Genomic DNA, 18,707 nt, shown 5'->3' on the forward strand with positions numbered 1-18,707 from the left:
GAACATAATCCATCATTAAGTGACGGCATTGATTGGATTCATCATCCTCCTTTTACAGCACTAAAGGTTACGCTTGTGTAGAGTGACTCAACACAACTACCGTTTGTAACTTGTTGTACTAGGCTATCCCCACCACCATTATGTTTTATTTTACTTTAGCATTGCTAATCAGCATTATTATGGTTTATTGTTTGGCAGTCTTCTTGTGTACTGTACTTCGTTCTACCACTCCTTCCAGAGCCTCTCTCAGGTGACTGTCTTATTTTCTTTTTTTGCAAATGCTACTGCCAGTGTCTATTACTACCACCACAACCATGGCATCTTGGGAAACCAAACCATCATCACTATAACCAGCCATCGCTGTGCCTAAGTTTAAACATCAATCACAGGTAAGAGAAGAAGTTTGGGGGAGGCATAATTAATAATTGAAATTAATTGGTTCATTAATTCACTCACCCACACGCTTGAGTTCAGTGGCAGACTGCATTGACTAGGAGGAGAGACTGACAGTATTAGTAGGACAAGTCACTCAGTGAGGGTACCTCATCTATCTGTTCGTGCATCACAAAATTGGCAGAATATTTTGCAGCAGCAAAGGAACGAAACCATCTGATGTAAAAGAGTAACCCCCCACAAAACATTTACATCGTATGCAAAGTTTAAGTATAAATATCATTTAATCCCCTACCAAAATAAACTATTGTAAAAAATCCCACAACACCTGACCCACCCGTCTCCCTAACTCCAACAAATGTCCAAAAAGTCCAAACAATGCGCGTGACGTTGAATTCCAAAATTGTCCATAATAAATAATGAACGCCAACTTTTCCCCAACGTAGCCCAATGCCCACCCACCATAAAAAAGGGGCAATACAATGGGATCTCAGTCTATCGGAGGGCTTGCTGTCTCTTAAGGACCGCCTTTACCTGCTCCTCTAGGTGCGCCATTCGGAGAAGCATGCAGCGCTTAAAGGCTCGGCAATTGCATCTACATGGGGGGCAGCAGTGCTGGATGTAGTGCAGCGGGAGGCAGCCAGACCTTGGCGCCATACCACTCGAGGGCCAGGGGCCTGGTTGGGGCCTAGGGCATTGGAGGAGGCTGCAGCTGATGCTGCCTCCTCCTCCGCCAAAGCCACCAGCCGCTGATACTCATTCTGAATGGCCTCAAGCTTCCGGCGCCCGGCCATGGCTGCCAACTCCTTCCTGTCTGGTCTTTTTGGTTGGGAAGGAGTACCTATATCAAAAAATAAAAAGGACTGTTGTAATACTGTTAGCAAAACAGTAACACAATATTAATTCTACACATAGTGGCACAGTAGCACTAGCAAGCACAGGACATAACATTTGTGGTAGTATGGACTCGAGTACACCAGTTTTCTTCTTCTCTCTTGTTTAGCTAAATTAAGTAACCTTGGTACAGTCGGCATGCCAGCTCAGTCAGCTTGCGCTCAAGACAAACATTATACTTGTGATGCAGACTCACGTTATTTTTATTTACTACTTTCTGCACTCTGCAGGTGGGGAAGCTGACTACACAATCATCTTATTTTTTCTATTATAGGTGGTACGGGACATACTCTCTGTTACATCAAGGCCAGGGCAACTGCTCAATTTCACTTTTACCCTGCCTACTACAACAAGGCAGATGATATCTTATCCAAATGGTCATTTAGTTATATATATATGTATGGGATGAAATGAGGTACTTTGTTTTGATTGATTGTGCAACTGGTTAGTAACCAATCTGAAACAGTCGAAAATAAATTCACATAGGTAGTGAGTGGGCATCGGAGTCAGAGGGAGGCACTTGATAATATACATACACAAAATATATGCTGTGCTTGCAAACTACTGTGAGTCAAGGGAGTATTCTCAACATACAACTACTATTCTCCTTGGCTTTGCTTGCTACTCTGGTGCGGTTCCTTTTACATTCTCTTCAAAGACTGTTTATCCAGTGTGAGTTCTCACCTATGCTATGAATATGATGTGATGATAACCATCCAGCCATCATCCATTCAAAGTAAACATGTCTATCATTCTTCTTAACCGCTCAACAAACCATAGTTGGTTTTAACAATAACAAACATTTTTTTTAAACCACCACCCATGCATCCTTCCTTCCTTGCCTTTGAGTTTGACCCGGAGTATTCTTGCTATCACCCATACAGTTTCATCCACTCAGGCAGGCATCTTTTCCTCTTTCACCTTCCACCCATCCTTCAACCACCCATGCATCAGATTCCTTCCTTCCTATCAGCCATCTATGCATGCATCCCACATGGCACGTATCTTTCTCTGCCAGTCATATATATTTACATCTCACCCGTCCTTCCTCATTCCATCCTTCTTTCCCTTTTCATTCAACCCATCCATCAAGGTCGCTGACTCTTAGTCTTCTCCATAAAACTTTCCCAGCTGAGTTGAAGAGGCCATTAGTTACTCAACGACTCCTACCGCTAATGCTATTGTTTGCCTCTAATGCTAAGTAAAGGGTGTCTTCTTTGTCAACCTTTGTTCACAACAACTTAGACTCTCTCAACATAGTGTATACCCTTGCAGCGAGTGTGTAACTATTGTCAATAAGTAAGGAATACAAGTATAACTTACCACCGCCCACAACTGCTGATGCCTCACCCACCCCTGTGGGAGCTGCCGCATCCGCTGCTCCCTTCTGGCTGGCGTCGCCTGCCCCGCAGCTGTAACCGGCACTGGTGGTCAGTACGCCTAGAAAAAACATTACACATTTTTTAGATGCCATATACGCCTTCCTCTATTTATTCTTTTTCACTAGCAAGATTGAAAAAATAGTTAAAATACATATATATATTCCACATACATCACTAGTACAAACCGCGTACTAGAGTAGAGAGTAGACACTAGTCGGACTATGTCCTATCCTAACAAAAATAGTAAAATATCTGGTAGGGCATTTTGTTGGTGGGAATTGTCAAAGCCTATCAAGATTAAGAAGAGTAGAAGAGGACAACCCAAAGGACTGGACTCAGTGGCTAGAGCTATTGGTGAATCTGAATTTTAAAACATTTTAAATACAAATAAAGAGTGGCCAACTGGGCAGGCTTAGCTACAGATAGACTAATAATATTGTAGTAGTACACAGAGTCAGAGCAGAAGCAGGTAGAGGCAGGGATAACAAGAATTTAGAAACAGATAGTCTAGATTGGAAAAGATTTGGTAAAATAGAATTAGGAAATGGAAATAATATTTCGGAAAAAATAAGATGCAGTAAAAGTTAGGGAAATATAATTATTAATATTAACAGGAGGAAAACTCACTGGGGACAGCAGCAGAGCCCTTGGTGGAGGAGCAGTCCTGGTCCAGGGCCTGGTGTTCTTTTCCAGCTGCTCCCGCAGACTCCAACCCCTTCTTCTTGCCCCTGGGTGCTGATCTTGTAAGATATAATAAATAAAGAGACAAACATTGATGATTGGTGTGTAACAAATAAAATATTTTTTAAAACGCTCAAAAAACATTTTTGGAAACAACAATTGCAATAAAATTGACCTATCTAATCTGATCGACTGGTAGTATCTCGGGATTCGCGGACCGTCTAGCTATTATTTATGAACACTAATCCAGTGTTCCATTCTGATTCCAGAATACTATGCCTAAGTACCACCTGACCTTGCCCACCTATTCAGACCGGCCAATTGTTCACTAACTCTGCATTCCCATTTATTTTAGACCTAAAAAATGCATAGATGGAGGACACGTGCATACATTTTTGCATACACCAACATGTTGGTTGGTTGCTGCTGAGATTCTGCTAATCCTATTACTCACTCACTAAACAAACTACAAAAGGTTCTACTAAGCTCCATTTTCCTCCCCAATTAACATCTGAGGACTTATTCACTGGCAAAGCGCGGAGATACCCCTCCGGGGGTCTATTCTTGCGCTATAGAAGAATATAAAATAAAATAAAGGACTGGAGTAAGCAGAACTCAGCAGCACGTGACATGAGTCACGTGACAAAGGATGTGTCACTGTCATGCAGATCGCTTAAAAATTACCAATACTAAGTAACTAAACTACCTATCTACCACGATCTTACTGACAGGAGGACAAAGGAAGGACTAGAGTCTCTCCAGCATTACCTAACTTAAGTTCTCTAAAGTAAACTCTTACATAATCAGCCCAAGCGAGCACAAAGCTGCAAACAAGATTAGTAGCGCTGAGCACCTGCGTCTAGGAGAATAACAATCACTAAAGATTTTTAAACTTAATTTACCTGCAATGTAAGCAGCAGCATTCTTGCTATTTGGAAACAAATTATATTTGCGAAAACAGTAACACAGTCTAGAGAACACCCAATAGTATTAGTTACTCCCCAAGACCCACGACCTCGACACCTAGCAGGTCCAGCTCCCGGTCAAAGATGTCTGATCACCGGTGGGTCAGCTGGTTATGGGTGCGCAGGACCTCAGAGCAGCGAAACACTGCCCGACCCACTGGCGGTGATGCTCCTGGGTAGCGTACCGGGAGCCAGCCCTGCTGCCAAGCTCAAGGGGAGGTGCTGCTGCTAAAAAAACACAAGGGCGGCCACCTCCGCCTTGCTGAATAGGGACCGGGCCTGCACCCCTGGTGGACGCAGTCTGCCGCAAGGCAGGTGGCTCTTGGGCGCAGGCGCCTTGCCCTTGGAGCCGGTTCCCTTTCCCTTAGCCATGGTTCTTGGGTGGGCGGGGGCTGAAAAGAAAATTTAGCAGGAAAGAATAAAGTTAGGGGAAGAAGTAGAAGAGTAAAGAAGGAAGTAATATAAAACTGTAGAAAAGTAAAAAAACGCAGTAAAACTAGAAATAAAACGCAAAATATAGACTCCGGGACAGAGAGGGATAGATAAATAAAAAAGATCAGAAAACCAAGTTTAAAGAACAAAGGATTGAAAAGATTGGAGAGGGATTGGAAAACAGGCCCCAGAACCATGCAAAAGATAGGAAAACAAGATGGCCACGCCGATTGGAGACGGCGTGTTGAAGTTTGCGCAAAAATTCCCCCAAACACGTCATCCGCATTGTCGAACGTCAATAACATCTCGCGAGCATACGCATGCATACGTTAGCCAACGCGAGCGTGCCAAAACAGGCAACTCCGCATGCTTGTGTAACTACACGTAGCGTCGCAGAGTTTTCGTACAACTTCGCGTAGCCTCGCATAGCACGACTACGGGAACTTTGCCCAGGGTTATTGGTAATTTAGGTGGGTGTGGTGAGAGCAAGGGTCAGTGACAGGTGAAAAGTGGGAGCATGTGAGGAGGGGATATAGGAGGAGCCTAGGCAGATTGGGTGGGCGGGGTCAGAGTGCAGGTTAAAAGGTGTGGAGGAGAGCAAGGGTTAGTGATTGAGGCCCCAGTGACTAAGAAGGGGTCATAGATGGAGTAGGGGCCTTGGGCACTCCGCAAGTCAGGAGGAGTGAGCAGAGTGGGGGCAACTTTGGGCACTCATGCAATTGTTGCTTAGCCCATGGATGGGGTGGATACAGAGATTGAGACTTGTGGGGAAACAATTTTTTATTCATTGCACCCCCCTTACACTCTGATTTTGGGGGCAATCACATTTAGGGGAGCAGTATTTAAAGGAGTTTTGGGGGTGCACTATGTAGGGTGATGGGGGCACAGAATGACATGGCTTCTGGGAAATATTGGGGGGCTATCCTTAGATGTTATTGCTCCCATCCTGCCTTATTGGGTGTACCCCAAAAATGATAGGGGCAACGGGGGGCTAGGGGGGGTGAATAGGTTTGTGACAGTTTAAATTACCAAACAAAAGGGGGCACCATACAATCCTACTGTGGTTATGGTATCGAAAGGTACAACAAGGAGCATGTGGTGGTATTTTTGCAGGCGGGACTCCCCAAGATTTTACTGGATCTTCTCCCCTCCGTGTGGCATGTCATAGGGACCCTTGGGAAATTTCTATTGCAAACAGACAGTATAGAGATCCCAGCTATGAAATCTGAGAAAAACTAACATTTGTTAAATAAAGGGGGCAGTGGAGCAGACGAATGGGGCAGGGCGAGGGTACCTGTAGCAATTGGTAGGATGGGTCATAGAGAATAATCATGGCATGCAAATAGGCAGCAGTTCATTGATTGGCAGCATCGGTACAGAGCTTAGTGTGCTCTTCAATTTATTTGTCCTCCTTATGGGGGATAATTCACAGAAGGAAGGCCAGGCCTTACTGTTGGGCAGAACATGTATTTATGAAGTGTAGTCCACGTGTGCTGCGAGGGGCTGTACAGAGCGGTAAGCAATGTGCATCAAAACCGTCACTTGAGACTGAACAGTGACAGAAGCAGCTGGGTAACTGACGGAATGTGAATAGAGGGCAGAAAGGACGGGTGTTTGAGGTAAATCAAAGGATTGAAACGTCTTTGGTGCACGACCAAAGCTGGGCTACAAGGAGGGAACATTTGAGGGGTAATGAGATTGTGGTATTCAGAGGTCAAAAAAGGTGTCAGAGGCAACCGTGACCAAATGTTGTGCAGCCTGACTCCCTCTGTAAATTTACCCCCAGTATTTTCCAATCCTGCATATGACTGGAGCAAGCTTCGCTAAGGTTTTCTTGGCCTCATACCCCCAAAGGAGTGCCAGACATTTCGGGCCTAAGGATACTCCTAAAGGGCACACTACTGAAATGCTGGGGAAAACCTCACTAACCATGCATATTTATGTACCAGACATGGCAAATCCTTATACCTGCAAAGCATCATATCGCACGTGTCAGCTTTGAGGTGGTGTGTTTTTATTTGAGGGAAGTATTCATCAGTGCTTCCTCTCCCACCTGTGGGCTAGGGAGCTGCTGTTCTTCTCTTACATGTCCATTCAAAGAGACATGTGACACACTCACTCAATCACTCCGGAAACAAGTATTTTTGACACTTTCACCTTGATGTTGACATTCCAAACATTCCCCCTTCACCACAAATATTGGCCAGCGTTCCTCATTACTCAGACATCGCAGTCCTCCACTCTGTAGGCCCTGCAAGACGAACATGAGGTATGTCAGAAAGCCGAAGAAGAGCCTCTGTGTGCTCTTATGTTAATCCTGCTGCCCTCTAGTAATGCTACTCGGCAACTGCAGCAAGCATAATATTGGAACTGAGAAAAGGGATGTCCTTTGCACATAATGTCCTCCTTGCTTATTTTCTTCTGAGACGGTCGCCGGCTTACAACATGATACTGCCACCGACATATGGTCTTCAGTCAAATTCAAAAGCAACCTACATATCTTAAGCTAAGTATTTTGCCAGTCGAAGGCTGCACTTGAGGAGGTCACCCTCATTTAGCAGGGTCCCACATTGCCTGCAGCCATCCTTTATACAGAACCTGGGTGTTCGTGGGCGTTTTCCAAAGGAAGTAAGGGTATGTGTGTAACCCCAGTGCCAACCCAACCCAGCCCAGCCCTGTGCCATGCTCTGCTGCTCCATCCCTTCACCTGCTGCAGCTGGCATGATGCAGACCCGCTGAAGCAAAGGCCTGACTCTGCCCTTTTTTGCCTCATGAAGAAAACAACCGGTCTAGCTTCTTGATGCACCCAATAAAGGGAGTTTCTCATACCTCAAACTTTACTAATCTTTTCATTAGTCAGCGCTCATACTGGACCTTTATTTTAGCCAATCTCACTGCCACCAAACCCCAGATTTGAGATATTGTCTAACACCAAAATGATAAATCACTACCATCCAACCTATTTTACTATCAATGTAGCACCTTCCTCAAATTTTTATGCTTAATTTTACTTCCCAAGGCCACATTATGCTCTACAATACACCGAATTCAAAGGACAAAGAATGAATACATTGGTAAAGGAAGATAAGAATTTGTCCCCATTGAACCTACTTAGGAAAAAGGGAGATTGATGGAAGGTCATGAGGGAAAGATTTGTAATTTTAGGGTACACTTGCCAAAAAGAGTGGCCAATTTTCTTCTCTGTTTTTCCAAGTGAAAATTACCTTAGCAAATGAAAATAAAAGCCGTTTGAAAAATTACCACAATAGGATACTATGACCGCATTGGGAGGTTTCGAACCCTTGTCCTGTGAAAGTCAGTGCCACCAGAGGCACAAGACATACCATTATGCTAAAGCGCTTTGGTAGTGTAGGTCATTGCAGAATGATCTATAACCAACAGACAGGCACTGGTGTCCGTGATTGTGGCTTCCATTGCACATGAAAAAGATGACCATGAGATAGGGAAGATTTTATAGGCTACACACATGTAACCAGTGTGGTCCAGTGGGCAACCAGGGTTCAAATCCCGGGTTTGGCATCAGGTGACTGATGGTGGAGGAGTAGAGGTAAGTTCAAGATGGGCCATACAAGTGGAGTCCAGCAGTAGCAGTGGCAAGGTATCTACAGTGTCTCCTGGAGAAGGGAGAGTTCACATCCCAAAGGATTTGATACCCACTTTTGTTGTGCAGGATGACACTGACAAGCAGTTCTCGACCTTTCAGGTGGCTCTAAGGGTGCACAAGGTTCCTGAGGAGTTCGTTGGGGGGTAGCTTGTAGAGATATATGCCCAAGGTGGGGGGGGGGACACACTCCTGACAATAAAGTTAGAGGATCATACAGAGTACACCCCCATTGGGCCCATACTTATTAGTTAATTCGGGTTGATCCCCGAGATCTATAGGTACAGGTTCAGGGGCAGCCACAAACTCTCGCCATAAATATGAGTGGACATCCTTGATTACGCTAGCAATGCAGTGAGGGGCAGCAAGGCTGAGGACTATTCTGAGCTGTACATCTTGATTTTGAAGGAGCACATGCTAGATATTTGTTTTCCAGAGCTGCACCAACACCAGGTTTATAGCTAGCTGACTGACCCTAAGAAGCTTGCCGAGGAGGCGGACATCTGGGTCAGCAGAGTGTCTGAGAAGGCATCTGGGGGAGGGCTCCCAAAAGTGTAGTCAGGGTTCCCACCAGAAGAAGAGGGGCTGGGGGAGAAAAAGAAGGAATTCTCTCAAGGCCTCCAAAGTAAATACAGGGGGAAGGAGCTCATTAACAATCTGGTCACCAGAAAAACAGCAACCCAGACAAGAGTTAGAGGGCATGAGAAAACCGGCTGAAGCCCAAGCAGCAGGTGATGCCTCAGGGAATCACCACATTTACTGGGAGAGAAACCTTCTGTATAGTGAGCCTAAGGCACCTGTGCTTGGGGAAAAGGGAAACTAGTCCTACCCCAATGCTACAGGGCTTTCCTACTGGAGCTGGCTCATGAGATACCCCTGGCATGACATCTGGGGCAGGACAAGACCTTTGCCAGGTTGTCCACCACTTTTATTGGCCCCGGATGAAGTTTTCCTCAGATACATTCTGTAGGACTTGCTTGGCCTGCCAAGCCAGTGGGAAGATAAGGCATAGGTATACAGCCTTTACAACGAAGGTTTTACAACGAACTACCATTACAACGCAACTTTTACAACGCAAACCATTACAACGCATAGCGCTGGGGGCGCTCTAGGATAGGGAATAGGTTTATTGTACTATCCAACACCTTCCCTACTATCCACGGGGACTGGAGTTGGAATAGTAAATTAAACTATTCACTATCCAGCGCCCAAAAGCATTATGCGTTGTAATGGTATGCGTTGTAAAACTTGCGATGTAAAGGTAGGCGTTGTAAAAGTATGCGTTGTAACGTCATACATCCCAAGGCATAGGTTGAAAGCCCCCTTAATCCCTTGCCTGTTGTTGGCATCCCCTTCGAAAGGGTGAGCATCGAAATTGTAGGGCCTGTGGATCCCCAGACTGCCTCTGGCAACAGGTTAATCCTGTTACTGGTAGACAATGCCATAAGATACCTAAAGGCCATAGCGCTGAGGACTGCAACTGCATCTGCAGTGGCTAAGGCTCCAATGTTTTTACCTTTTTTTTTTACCAGAGTGGGTTTCCCCAAGAGATCGGTGTCTGACAGGGACACCAACTTCATTTTTTTGTTTAAATATCTTTATTGGTGTTTTCAATTTTTTTAACATGATTATCATCACAATTTTATACAAAATATTCAGATGTTTAGAACTTAAGTGTAAAAACACATATATAAAATAGGTTTGCTCAGTACAACAGTGTATAAATGACATCAGTGTTCTATTCTCAATTACAAATTCATGCATCTTGCGAGTATGTGTTCTGGGGTTTCTGCGTGCCATTGCCCACATTTTTGCTACATCATGTAGTACAAATTATAGTCATCGCTATCTGCAACTTACATATAACACAGCCGAACTGGACTGTTATGGCAGGATCTTATTGTTATACATGTACGTGTGTATCTTGCCTATCGGACCTGTTCATCAATTCACTGCAAGGGGAAAGATAGGCTTGGCATGGCGAAAGGAAGCAGGTAGTGGACACTGGAGAGTACCAATAAGACCTATTTTCTAAAATACACAAGCTACACTGAAACTTATGATATATAAAAAGAAACGTAGCTGCCATCTGTAAAATTGAAAACAATAGCAATGGGTACAAAGTTGTATCATTGGTGTTAAGCCACTTGAACATTATATCTAATTGAGGATTGGAGCAGGGCGCATAACGAGGCGTAATATTCAACTAGCAAAGAGGACCTCTGTTTCTGAAAACGGAAGGAATGTGGATAGTCAACAATGGTCTAGGGGTGCAATAGTGTGCTGTTCTATGTGTGGCGAAGTGCCCCTGCAACGCTAAACTAGTAGTGAGGAATTAGTGTGCTTAGCTCGAGTCAGCAGTCTGGGAATTATTTGCTTCCGGTGCATGGCTTGCCTATAAGGCAGTGAGTAAAGCGTCCCAGCTTTGCGCAACGGGAAATTTGTGGAGCCCCGCTATTTCCTCTCTGTGTAGCGCCGTGCTTGCTGCCTGTGCCCATATTGTGAGTGAACGCCTCCAACTAAGTGTCTCCAGAGGATTCGCATTTTTCCTTTTCTTGGTTATTAAGCGTTTTGCCGTGATTAGACCTAAATCTCGGAACCTCGAGGTGACCGTATTATTTTTGGACCTGGCATAAAGCCCTAGAATGCAGACTTCCCATGACAATGGTAACAATGTGTCCGTGCATAATGCTAGAACTGTGGCTTCCCCCAGCCAGTAATGTTGAAGGAATGTGCAAGCCCACAGCATATGAAGTGGGTCAGCGTCAGGATGTTGACAGCGTGGGCATGCATGCAGAGGCGGCAGTATGGAAATATCTATCATGTTAGGCGAGAGATATGCCCTCTGTATGATATATATTTGTGTAAGTTTGAACCTAGAGTTCCTTGGTATATTTTTGGCACCCGCTAATATGACGTCCCATTCTTTATCAGTCCAGGGCCGGTCTCTGTCTGTCTCCCATCTTACTCGGAGCTGACTGGGGCACCAACTTCATAGAGGGGAGAGGTGTGGCGCCGCGGCCAGGGCGACTGACGCTGGAATCTGGGGACCACGGTTCGATCCCCGGCTCCGGCGGCAGGTTAGCCCAGCACCATGTGACTCTGGGCAATAGCTCGCGTAATCTTCCCGACGGCCCCCAGCGCCTAGAGACCCTTACGGGTGATTGTGCGCTTTACAAATGTGGACTTTATATCTGCTTATATGTAGTCAATGTGTATAGAGTGTGGAGTTATTTACAAGTACTCTTCCCCCTACTGTCCACGAACCAATGATGCGGGGTGCAGAGATTCAGCAAAACCTCAAAGGCATGATCAAGGACCTGCCTGAGGCCCTGAAATGTAAGTGGGATGTCCTCCTACCATGCCTTCTCTTTGCTTACAGAGAGGTACCACAGACAGGGGTTGGATTTAGCACTTTTGAGCTTCTGTATGGTCATCCTCGAAGGGGACCTCTCAGCCTGGTGAAGGAAGGGTGTGCGCAAGCTACCACGAAACCTCCCCAGGATGTAGTTAGCTACATGCTCGCCCTCGGAAGCCAGATGGCCAAGTTGAGGAAGCAAGCTTGTGGCAATTTAGAGGCTACCCAGAAGGTGATGAAACAGTGTTATGACCAAATGGCTACCCCTGTGGAATTGCAGCTTGGGCAAAAACTGTGGGTGATGGAACCAGTGGAGCCCAGGGCCCACCAAGACAGTTTGGCGGGGCCTAACAAGATTGCTGAAAGGAAATGGGCGGTCTCATACCTGGTGGACCTCAAGACCCCCAGGAAATTCACTGGGTTCTCCAATTTATCAGTCTCCAACCACACTCTGAGAGGTGTGAGATCACCATGTTGCTGGTGATAAATGGAAGGGAAGAAGAGGAGAGTGAACCTCTCCCTGATCTTAGGTTCCAAAGAGGATGAGTCAGTGGAAGTTGTGAACCTCTCCCCTACCTTGACTTCAGAACAGCAGAGGGACTGTCACCCTTTGCTGGGGCAGTCACCCTCTCAGTTTTCCCTAAATCCTAGGACTACCCACCCATGTACCCATGATGTGGACATAGGAGACAGCCTCTGTGTCAAGAATAAAACTTGGAAATTGCCTGGCAAAGTGAGGGCCAGCATCAAAAATGAGGTTTCTAAGATGCTGGATTTGGGGGTGATTGAATCCTCCCGTAGCACCTGGCCCAGCCCTGTGGTGCTGGTACCAAAAGATGCCCCACTAGGCACTACACCAGAACTCAAGTTCTGTGTAGATTACATGGGGCTAAATTCAGTCACCAAGATTGATGTTCATCTCATTCCCAGGGCTGATGAGCTGATTGACAGGTTAGGGGATGTCGAACTCCTGAATACCTTTGACCTTACTACAGGGTACTGCCAGATTGTCCTAACTGTAGGAGCCAAGGAGAGGTCAGCCTTCTCCACTTGAGATTGCCACTATTAATTTAGAGTTATGTCCTTTTGATTAAAAGCAGTGGTTCCAAAACCTTCGACTCCTGAGGACCCCCAAGCAATTTTTAATATTTAAATTTCAAACATTAAAACAGTAATTTGCAAAACAAATGCACAAACAAGTCCAGACCAAAAAAAGACAACTTACTAAAGATTTTGTTATTTTATATTGAAAACATTTGCAAAAACCTAAACATTTTAATGGGAAGGTTGATGCTGCATCCAGAGGACTACATTTTCAATGTTTGTATATATTTCGCAGTACAAGGCTCCTGCTGGGCTGGCCTGGAAACCGAAATGTCAGACCAGTCCCTGTACTGGGCACACCAAGTGCAGCGAGTAAGCCTGACCACTACAAAGGGGCATTTGTGAGGATTCCCCCCCCCCCCAGAAGATTAGGAAAAAAATGTTGCATTCTACAACACATATGTCATTATATATTGAATTGTATTAACTTTTAAAGCATAGTAAAGGATGATCTTACTGTGCATTAGGATACAACCGTCTTTGTTGGAGCTCTTCAATGATTCCCTCACTATAACCCTCCAACGCTCTTAGCTCTCCATAGCCCCTTTGTCACATGTATTTAACCCCTTGGCTGCTGGCGTCATTTCCCTGCCGTGCTGGGGGGAGGGGAGGCGCGCACAGCGCCCCGGTGCTCATGACGAGCTCAGCTCGTCATGAGCCACGGTTCTCGTGTGCTCATGACGAGCTCAGCTCGTCAAGACCACACCCATTTGTGTAGAACGTTCGCACAGCAGGGGAATTTCCCCAGCGTGCGAGCGTTCTAACGGTCATGACGAGCTCAGCTCGTCATGAGCACACAAGAACCGTGGCTCAGGACGAGCTGAGCTTGTCATGAGCGTGGGAGGGGTTAATTTGCTTTATAGCACCTCTTATACCACTGTAGGGTGTCAGAGCACTTTACATCACACACAGAGACAATGAATCATACGTGTATAAATCTGTGTAAAGAAAATGTTACATGAGGCAAAAGGGACTACAAAGTTGCACGTCATCCAAACTGGTAGGCCTTTTCATCCATATCATCCCTACCGGTAGGCATTTTTTAAAGAGTGTTTGGCCTGGAGAAGCTCATACTCGGGATTCAGAACATAACAGTGGTTAGCGTTGACTTTAATTATAAGAATTTATTTCTCCCCCCCAAAAAAACTTTTTAGCAGCATCAGGATAAAGAAAGACTGGGGGGAAAACATAACTTACTAACTTGTATCATGCAGTTTGCATGCAGTTCTCTGATAGCAGTTCATACCTCACTGTGCTAGATTACGATTGTAACGTATGAACTGCACAGTAACAACGGAATCTCTGTGACAAAAGCAGTAACGCACTGAGTAATGCACAAAAAATACTGTTTTTGAAATGCATGGTACAAGTTCTTTGCAGCAGGCAATTAACCCTCTGTACTACCTTAAATGAGTTGAAGCTACTACTGGACGAAACTTCTATCTCTCTCCAGCAGGTACACGAATCACCCAAGTTATCTTGACACTTTTATTGTTGCCCGAAAATCCCTGATTATACAAGGAACTTTGTAGTGCTTTTAAAACTGCTGCCTGCGGACCCCCTGGGAATGTGTCACGGGCTCATAAGGGGCACGGCCACAGTTTCGAAACCACTAGATTAAACAATGCCCCTGCGACCTTCCAGGGGCTGGAGAACCAGGTTTTGGCTGGTATGGAGGCCCTCAGTGCGGCTTACTTGGATGACATAGCTGTCTTCAGTAGCAGCTGGAAGGGCCATCTTTTTTATCTGAAGTAAGGGTTTCAAGCCCTGCAAGAGGGAGGCATGACTATCAAGGCCAGTAAGTACCAGATAGGGCAGAGGTCTACTTAGCACAACAGGTGGGAAGAGGTAAGGTGCAGTCCCTTTAGGTCAAGATCATGGTCTGGGAGCCCCCCAAACTTGAACTGAGGTGAGAGTCTTCTTATGCCCCAAAGGGTACTACATAAGGTTTGTCAAGGGATATGGCACCATTGTTGCCCCTTGGACAGTGCCGACTTCCCAGAAATGTGATTTGGACAGACATACCAAAAAAACATTCGACTCCCTAAAGCAGGCCATATGCACAGTGCCCGTGTGCTCAAGGCCCCAGACATTTCCTGGGGATTCATGGTTAAAACAGATGGCTCAGAACATGGCATAGAAGCCGTTTTATCACAGCTAAATAATGAGGGCCTAGACCAACCTGTAGCTTTTATCTCTAGGAGGTTACTTCCCAGGGAACGGAGGTGGAGTGCTATTGAAAGAGAAGCCTTTGCTGTTGTTTGGGCACTGGAGATGTCAAGATCATACCTATTTGGGACACACTTACAGATTCATACAGACCACAGGCCCCTCAGGTGGCTAATACATATGAGGGTTGAGAATACAAAACTGTTGAGTTGATCCATCTCCCTACAAGGAAAGGACTGTACAGTAAAACACAGACCTGGTGTAGACCACACCAATGCTCATGTTGTTTCCAGGTTCTTCTGACTTAGTGATAATAAACTCCCAAGAGGTTGGGTAGCTCCCCTCCCTTTCAGCTGGGAGGTGGCACGTTAGACCTGACAGCCTTTGGGTTGTCTTCTCCAAACGTTTTGTCTCAGCTTTCTGCTTATTTCTTTTTGTTGGCCTTATGACTCTGATCATTTTACCACTACCAACCAGTGCTAAAATACAGGTGCTTCTCTCTGAAACATAGTTTGATTGACTTATCCACAATTGGCATTTTTATCTACAAGTCCCTAGTAAAGTGCACTACATGTGCTCAGGGTCTTCAAGTTAAATGCTACTAGCGGGCTTGCAGCACTGATTGTGCCACCCACACAAGTAGTACTTTAAACATGTCTCAGGCCTCTCTTGAATTCCAGGAATGATCTAAAGTCTGAAGTTTTGGGTCTGATACTTATACCTCAAAATGTCTATGCTCTCTTTCTGCAAGGGGCTCTGAGCCCAGTTCAAACCACTTCTGGGGGGCACTCTGCAAGTGCACAAAAACATCTTTTGTCAGTGTAAGCCTTGGCTCCATACACATCACAGGGGGCGGAGCCAGCATTGTGAAAGGCAGGCACAGCCCTATTCAGGTAAAGGTGCTACTCCTCTCACCATTCCAAATGCAGATCAGGCCTATTCAGCCTAGTGCTGACTCCTCCAGACTCATGGAGCCACTGCATCTCTCCAGCCCCTGTCACTCCAAAGTCAAACAGTCGATCCACAAACAGGCAGAGGAGCACAGGGTGGTTGAACAAGAAAATAGCCACTTTCTAAAAGTGGTATTTTTATACACACAATTTAAAAACCATCTTTACTAAAAGATGTGTTATTATATCCTGTGTTCAGGGATATAAAACCATTTTTCAATCTTATCCCTTTGGGAAGATATGCTTGTAAAATGTCGCAAAGCATTCCCCATTCTGTCCTATGGGGGGCAATATAGCCTTTCAATAGTGAAAAACAAAATTGTCAGTATTTCATTATCAGGACATGTTACACACACCAGTACATGTCCTACCTTTCACACACACTGCACCCTGCCCAGGGGGGTACCTTAGGCCTATCATATGGGTGCCCTATATGTAATAAAAGGGAATATTAGGGCCTGGCAAGTGGGTGCACTTGCCAAGTCGACATGGCAGTTAAACTGCACGCAAGCACCTCAGTGGCAGGCCTGAGACATCTTTTCAGGGCTACTCATGTGGGTGGCACAATCAGTGCTGCAAGCCCACTAGTAGCACTTGATTTACCAGCCCTGGCACACTCAGTGCACTTTAGTAGGGACCTACTGGTAAATCAAATATGCCAATCATGGATAGCCAATCACAATAACAATTTACACAGAGAGCATATGCACTTTAGCACTCATAAGCAGTGGTAAAGTGAACCGAGACCTATAGCCAAGAAACACAGGTCAGGAAAAAATAAGAGGAAGAAGCCAAAAGCTAAAGGGTTGGGGATAACTCTGCAAAAAGGACCATTTCCAACACTGGCCCTAGGATGCTTGTTTCCAGTCCATGGAGGACGTGGCCTGGCAGTTCGGGCTGGACTGTTCCCGTTGGGTGCAGGGTCAAGACTGATATGCATATGGCTGGGTTCAAACTGGAATGGCATGGTGAGCAAAAAAAAGATGGATTTAGGCCCAGATCTCTGTACTGGGGTGAATGTATTGCATTGTTCTGCAATCTGTCCATAAATTGTTCGTTTTGCATTTGTCACCCCGAGTGGGAAGTGTATGCCCAGACATGGGTCCCGTGGTCTCCATGCAACTGGAGTCAAGCTATCCTGTCTGATGAGGGGTGAAACCCTGAAACCGTTCCTAGTATGCTCATTTCCAGTCCAGGGAGGACCTGGCCAGACAGTTCGTGCTGGACTGTTCCCATTGGATGCAGAGTCAACACTGATTTGCATATGGCTGGGTTCAAACTGGAATGGCATAGTGAGAAATTGTTCTGCTTTCTGTCCATCAATTGTTCTTTTTGCATTTAATAAGAAAAAATACACTCATGATGGGGGTTTGTGGGGCACTTGAAGCTTCTCTATTTGAAAAGAAACCAAGGACGTTAAGCCAATGACTACACATCCCTAGAATCCCAAAAATAAAGGCAAAACATTGCTTTATAAGAGATAAAGCCTACTAAAACCATGTGGTTGTGACATTAACTTGCGGTTTTCACGGGCACTTTGTATAAAGTATGTATTTCTACAGGACGCTTACAGGTCAAATATTGTGCTAGTGATTGTCTTTTCTGATTATCAGAATCACCATCTTTCATTACCCATACGAACTTGCAATTCAGACACTATTAAATCAGCACCTTCCTTTTATACCACATCAGACAAAAAACTATCTGTAAACGAAATTTAAATAGTTTCTTGTTTCCTATGAAAAGAAATATACATGGTTCCATTATCATACAACTCTTTTAAAACTAAATAGTTAAGAAAACTTTTGGTCAACCCAAAATAGTAACTCGGAGCAATCGCCCTAGAGGCTTGGGCCTCTAAGTATTGCGATTGGCTGCCCACCAAGGAACTCCTAAAAAAACCCAAAAAAACAGTATTAGCATTGGGTGGCCCAGTCCTCCCTCTCATTCTCGTCCTGGGGCCATTTAACAACAGAGTTCACGGAGTTTAAACAGATTTCCTCATAAGAATCTTACTTGGATGTTATTACGCTCCCTCTGGATAGGAAGCTGTTGATTGCAATTTAGATTTGGTTCACTTCCGGTGAACGCTCTTACAGCCTCCTGGCGCTCACCACCCAGTGATTAACAATATTGCCCAGGCTGTCCCTGTGCCCTAGAATCGATTGGCCATATTATTTTTTGTCTGCCTACTGTACCAACGGCCAATAGCCAAATGGCTAGCTCCTGTTTGTAAACGTTTTGGTATTCGGTGCTATTTAGAGGCATCATGTGGACAATTCGAAGATCTGTCCTGAAACTGCAACATTAATACTCTGGACAATGCAACATTTTTAAATGTTTCTTATACTGAGCTTTTAAACTTTTATATATTCATTAGTTTAATTTTGTCTAATTAAGAACGATGTGTTTTAACTGGTTTATCTTTTAGCACTATGCCTTCAACTAACATTTTGCGGTGGGCCTCGTTGTTTACTGCTCTCTCTCGAGATTGGTCACCGTTGCATTTTGTGCTTCACTGTCTTGTTACTAGTACTTTTAGGGGGAAATTTAAAGTAGTTTTGTATCAATTTTAACTGATCGATGTATTTTTTGCATGTCTTTCTAATCATTTTTTTATGATGAATCGTTGCACTTGCACTTTTAAGGTCGCAGACCGAAATAACGTTCATGATCATGATGGTAACTTTGTGCATTCAGTTTAAGAAAAAGAACATTTAGCCAGACTATGCTGTCACAAAAAAAACAGAATCCCAC

The 18,707-nt window shown here is 44.9% G+C and overlaps 1 long non-coding RNA gene across 1 annotated transcript; it reads right to left on the minus strand.

Annotated features, from left to right (window-relative positions):
- Positions 1-262: 262 nt before the first annotated feature.
- On the minus strand, positions 263-5,355 carry LOC144828977 (uncharacterized). The gene is made up of 3 exons (XR_013610568.1): positions 3,297-5,355; positions 2,611-2,727; positions 263-1,234 (listed from the first exon to the last, which is right to left on the minus strand). It is a non-coding gene; the product is annotated as an uncharacterized LOC144828977 (long non-coding RNA).
- Positions 5,356-18,707: the final 13,352 nt, after the last annotated feature.

Source organism: Lissotriton helveticus, chromosome 4_1, assembly GCF_964261635.1.
Source record: "Lissotriton helveticus chromosome 4_1, aLisHel1.1, whole genome shotgun sequence".
Lineage (NCBI taxonomy): Eukaryota > Metazoa > Chordata > Amphibia > Caudata > Salamandridae > Lissotriton > Lissotriton helveticus.